The sequence below is a fragment of the Gracilinanus agilis genome, chromosome 3 (genome assembly GCF_016433145.1).
Source record: "Gracilinanus agilis isolate LMUSP501 chromosome 3, AgileGrace, whole genome shotgun sequence".
NCBI classification, from domain to species: Eukaryota; Metazoa; Chordata; class Mammalia; order Didelphimorphia; family Didelphidae; genus Gracilinanus; species Gracilinanus agilis.
This window is the reverse complement of record NC_058132.1, coordinates 494909855-494915355: the sequence shown is the minus strand read 5'-3', so window position 1 is coordinate 494915355 and position 5501 is coordinate 494909855. Positions and strand designations below refer to the sequence as shown.

At 40.5% G+C, this 5501-nt stretch overlaps 1 pseudogene; it reads right to left on the bottom strand.

Moving 5' to 3' along the window:
• LOC123241766 overlaps positions 1-4806 on the bottom strand; it is an 11218-nt pseudogene extending 6412 nt beyond the window's left edge.
• Between the last annotated feature and the right edge of the window lie 695 nt (positions 4807-5501).

Here is a 5501-nt window from a genome sequence, read left to right as displayed (position 1 = left end):
TCACCTCTCTTACCTCTTTCTTATTTATTTTTTGGTTTGATTTATCTATATCTGAAAGAGGAATATTTATATCTCCCACTATTATGGTTTTACTATCTATTTCCTTTTTGAGCTCTGCCAGTTTCTCCTTTATGAATTTGGATGCTATACCACTTGGTGCATATATATTGAGCAGTATTATTTCCTCATTGTTTATACTGCCTTTAATCAGGATGTAATGACCTTCCTTGTCTTTTTTAATCATATCTGTTTTTACTTTGGCTTTGTCAGAGATCATAATAACCACTCCTGACTTCTTTTTCTCATTTGATGCCCAAAAAGATTTAGCTCAAGCCCTTAACCTTAAACTTGTGTATGTCTACCTGCCTCATATGTGTTTCTTTTTTTTATTTTTTTTATTTTAAACCCTTAACTTCTGTGTATTGACTTATAGGTGGAAGAGTGGTAAGGGTAGGCAATGGGGGTCAAGTGACTTGCCCAGGGTCACACAGCTGGGAAGTGTCTGAGGCTGGATTTGAACCTAGGACCTCCTGTCTCTAGGCCTGGCTCCCAATCCACTGAGCTACCCAGCTGCCCCCTTGTTTCTTGTAGACAACATATGGTAGGATTTTGGTTTCTGATCCACTCTGCTATTTGCTTCTGGTTTATGAGGGAGTTCATCCCATTCATATTCAGAGTTACAATTATCAGTTGTGCATTCACTGACATTTTTTATCTTCCCCTAGACCTACCCCTTCTTCTTACACTATTTTCTTTTAAACCAGTGGTTTGCTTTGAGCCAGTATCCCTTATCCCCTCCCTTGATTGACTTCCCTTTCTGCCCCCTCCCTTGTTATCCCCCTCTTTTTTTTTAAAGGCCTAATGAATTCCCTCCCCTTTCTTCTCCCCTCCCTTTTTTTGGCCTGCCTACTCCCCTGCTCCCTTTGGTTTATCCCTTCTGACTTTCTCAGTAGGGTTAGATAGAGTTTTTTATCCGAATGGATAATAAAGCTACTCTTCCCTCTCCGTGTTGATTACACTGAGAGTAAGGTTTGATTATTACCTCTTAATGCTCTCTTCCTCTCCTTATAATAGTATTTATCCCCTCCCCTTCCCATGCCCTCTTTGTGTGTAATAGAATATCCTATTTTTCTTATTTACTCAGATTTTTCTTGGTGTCCCCTACTATTTCCCCCCCCCTTTCCCACCCCTCATGTCATCTTAGACCATTTAGTATCCTGTCCTCCCCCTATGAATTATTCTTCTGGTTGCTATAATAGTGAATATTATAATAGTGAATAGAGTTCACTACAGAGAATTATACATAGCATTTCTCCACATAGTAATACAGATAATTAGATCTTATTTAAGCCCTTAAAGAGTCAAATTTAAAAAATTATGACTTTTCTTTCTTTTCCCTCTGTTTCTTATTTACCTTTTCATGTTTCTCTTGATTTTTGTGGTTGGGTATTAAACTTTCCATTTAGTCCCGGTCTCTTTTGTGCAAAAACTTGGAAATCTTCAATTTTGTTGAATGCCCATACTTTCCCCTGGAAGTATATAGTCAGTTCTGATGGGTAGTTGATCCGTGGCTGAAGGCCCAGCTCTCTTGCCTTTCTGAATATCATATTCCAAGCCTTGTGGTCTTTTAGTGTGGAGGCTGCCAGATCCTGTGTGATCCTGATTGGTGCTTCTTGATATTTGAATTGTCTCTTTCTGGCTGCTTGTAAGATTTTTTTCTTTTACTTGAAAGCTCTTGAATTTGGTTATTATATTCCTGGTTGTTGACTTTTCTGGGTCCAGTGTAGAGGGTGATCTATGGATCCTTTCAATGTCTATATTGCCCTCTTGTTGTAGGACTTCGGGGAAATTTTGCTGAATAATTTCTTTAAGTATGGAGTCCAAATTTCTATTATTTTCTGGTTTTTCTGGAAGACCAATGATTCTCAAATTGTCTCTTCTAGACCGGTTTTCTTGGTCTGTCACTTTCTCATTGAGATATTTTATGTTTTCTTCTATTTTATCAGTTTTTTGACTTTGTTTTATTTGTTCTTGTTGTTTGAGAGATCATTGGCTTCTAATTGCTCAATTCTAGCCTTTAGGGACTGGTTTTAGGTTATAATCTTTTGGTTTTCCTTTTCAGTCTGGTCATTTCTGGTCTTCAGTTCAGTTGCCTCACTTTCCAATTGTGAAATTCTGCCTTTTAAGCTCTTATTTTCTTGGCCAGATCTCTTCCATCTTCCTCAACATCTCATTTTTGAACTCTTCAATGGCTTGTGACCAGTTTTCATTGTTTTGGGAAGGTTTGGATACTTGTTTGTCCTCCTCTGTTGTCTGAATTTTCTCTGTGTAAAAGTTGTCAAGTGTTCCAGAGTTTTTCTTGATAATCTTTTTCTTCTGGGGTTCTCAGCTTGCCATTGTTAGCCCCGCCCCTTTTCAGCTTTGTCTTCACACTCAGGGTCTGCCTGCGCTTTCTAAGCTCCCTAGGGCTCCAGTTTCCTTGTCCTAGGGGTCAAGCCTCCTGGTAGTCCCTGGTCTGCCCCTCTGCCCGAGGCTCCTTCAGGATTCTCAGGGGCTGCTTCCACAGCCGAGCTCCCATCTGCACTGGGTCCCCTCTCGAGGTCCAAGCCTGGGCTTGAGATCTTTGTCTGTGTCTAGGGCAATATTTCCACCTGTGCAGACTCTCAGGAAAGTCCCTGAGTTGGATATCTTTGTCTGCGCCTAGGGCACTGCCTTCACCTGCTCAAATGCTCGGGAAAGTCCCTGCTTTCAAGATCTTTGTCCACGCCTAGGGCAATGCCTTTACCCGCTCAGACGCTTGGGAAAGTCCCTGCGTTAGAGATCTTTGTCCTCTCCTAGGGCAATGTTTTCACCCATGTAGATGCTTGGGGAAAGTCCCTGCAAGCCCCCCAGCCACTTGGGGTCCCACATCTTGCAGCTCTCAGGTACAAGCCCTGGGGCTGCTAGTGATTTACTGGTTGCCCCAATCCTGTTTTCACTCTTGTGTGTTGGCCTTGGCGCTGTGCGTGGTGTGTGTGTGGGGGTGGATGGGCTTCTTCCTCTCGCATTTTCGTGAGAGCTCTTTCACCCCTTTATAGCGTGGAAATGCCCCGATTCTGTGTACCTTCAATGCTGCGCCCTGTTGTGGGGTTCCTTCGTTCGTCTGGATTCGTTTTTATGTCTCCTTGAAGAGTCCTGTATGCTTCAGTTAGGAGAGATCGAGCAGCTGCCCCTTACTCTGCTGCCATCTTAACCAGAAGACTCCTGTACTCTCTAGGATTATAATTGTTGATGGACCTTGACTTCTCCAACATTAGGGAGATTCTGAAGGAGAAGACCCAGTTTTATTCAGACTACCCCATCTTGCTACCATCCATTCCATTATGCCCAAACACATTGCCAGGGTTTTGGAGTGGCTGCTTGTTGTTGCAAAAATAGATGGGTAGATGGTGGTGAAGTAAAGACTAAAGCTATTGCCCTGTTATAACCTCCACACTGTAGGTTATTATTTATTTGCTGGCCTATAGATTGAAGTGATACTTCCATGGAATGCTGATCAATATTCTAAACCAAAACCTGGGAAGGGTCTTTTGCTATAGGACCCTTGTTATTTCAACTTATCCAACATCCATGTTATTTAACTAGAGGAGGCATCTTCTATATGTGTATTATTGATACTTTATTGTTGGATTCAGGCCTTTCTATTTGAAAGAACCAACTATGATAAGTCATCATGATTTTTAAGTGACCCGGGCTTTTTAAGACTATAAAATGAAACCACCCATTGCACATTGGTTGATCCTCAACTTCAGAGACTATGTGATTCCATTACTCACAACCAAATCCCTGAATAATGTTTAAATTATTAGGATGGGCCTTTGTTGCTAAGAAAAGTTTTAGGCTCCATGAAAAGAAATATGCAATATAAGGGGCAGCTTGATGGCTCAGTGGATATATAGATTGCTGGACTCAGAGTTAGGAGATCTGGGTGCAAATCTGACTTCACATACTTCTTAGCCTTGTGACTCAGGGCAAGTCAATTAACCTCAGTTGCCTACCCCTTACCACTCATATATCATAGAACCAATACTAAGTACCAATTCTAAGGCAGAAGGTAAGGATTGGAAAAAAGATATATGCAGCCCCCTGGCCCCAAAAATGACATCGCTAAACTTCAGCTTACACTCTTGTTTTAAGGCTTACTAGCAGTATCAACTGAATATGTTGGTTTGGGAGGAGTAAATGTATGCCACCATATTACTAGTAATGGAATCATTACCAATACAGAACTGGCAACTTTTGAAACATTGCTTGTCATAACTCTGCTGCTCGGATTCAGGACTTTCATCCCTTGATCTATAGTATTCATACTATTCAGGGTCTGGCAAAAGTTGACTGTTCATCAATCATGGATACGTCTAAGAAAGAAGAAGCACAAGTATAATTGCTATATCCAGAGCTTTGAGTAATGATCGATGAGAACTGTTATTCCCCTAATCTGAGAAATCTTTCCCAATGGGAAAGAAATTAAAACCATGCTGACCAAAAATGGAGTGCTAGCTAGAAGTTCTGGTTTCCTAAATGTAAGATCTGATAGAAAGCAAAACTTTCCATTGCTGAGGTACTCATAAGATGCGAAGTAAATCATACGTGGGTGGGTTGTGACCAATGGAATAGACAATCTAGTTCAATGAGTAAGAGAAACTTATTGAAGGACTATGATAGCTTGATAGGTAAGAGTCTGACATGTTTACATATGAATTATTGGATCTCATCTGTGAACTCAAAGTCATCATTGTTTAATCTTTCCTTCTGATAAAAAGATCTATTTTTTTTTCATTATTGCCTTGATCTTTTTGTCACTTTTGGCTAACATGGCTCATGAATCCTGACTGTCTTTCCTCAGTGTGGCAGCAGTGGCAGATGAGCCCCAGTAGAAGTAAGAATAAAGAGTTGCAGCATTTTATCCTTGACTTTCTCCATTGCCATGTCTTTTTCTTTTCTTCTTTTTAAAACTCTTATCTTTTATCTTATCTTTTAACAATAATAAGTCTCAGTTCTAAGGTAGAAGAGTGGTAAGGGCTAGGCAATTGGGGTTAAATGACTTGCTCAGGGTCACACAGCTAGGAAATATCTGAATCCATATTTGAACCCACGACCTCCCATCTGGATCTCTGTCCAATGAGCCACCTAGCTGCCCCTGCTATGTCTTTGCAGCTCTATATATCTATCTGTCTTTTTATCTCCATTTTCAGAGGCACTGCCCTAATTCAAGTCTTAATCACTACTTACTTAGACTATTGGAAGAGTCTCTTATTAATCTTTGTACCTTAAATCTCTCATTTATTCTCTAAAGAACTGCTTAAATGAGATTTACAAGCACAATTCAAACCAGGTCATTTCCTTGCTTAGTAGCTTCTAGTGACTCCTCACTTTCTTTAGGAACAAATGGCATTTAAAACCTTCACAATGTGCCTCTCATCCTCCTTTCTGGACTTATTAAAGATTACTCTGCTTTCTGT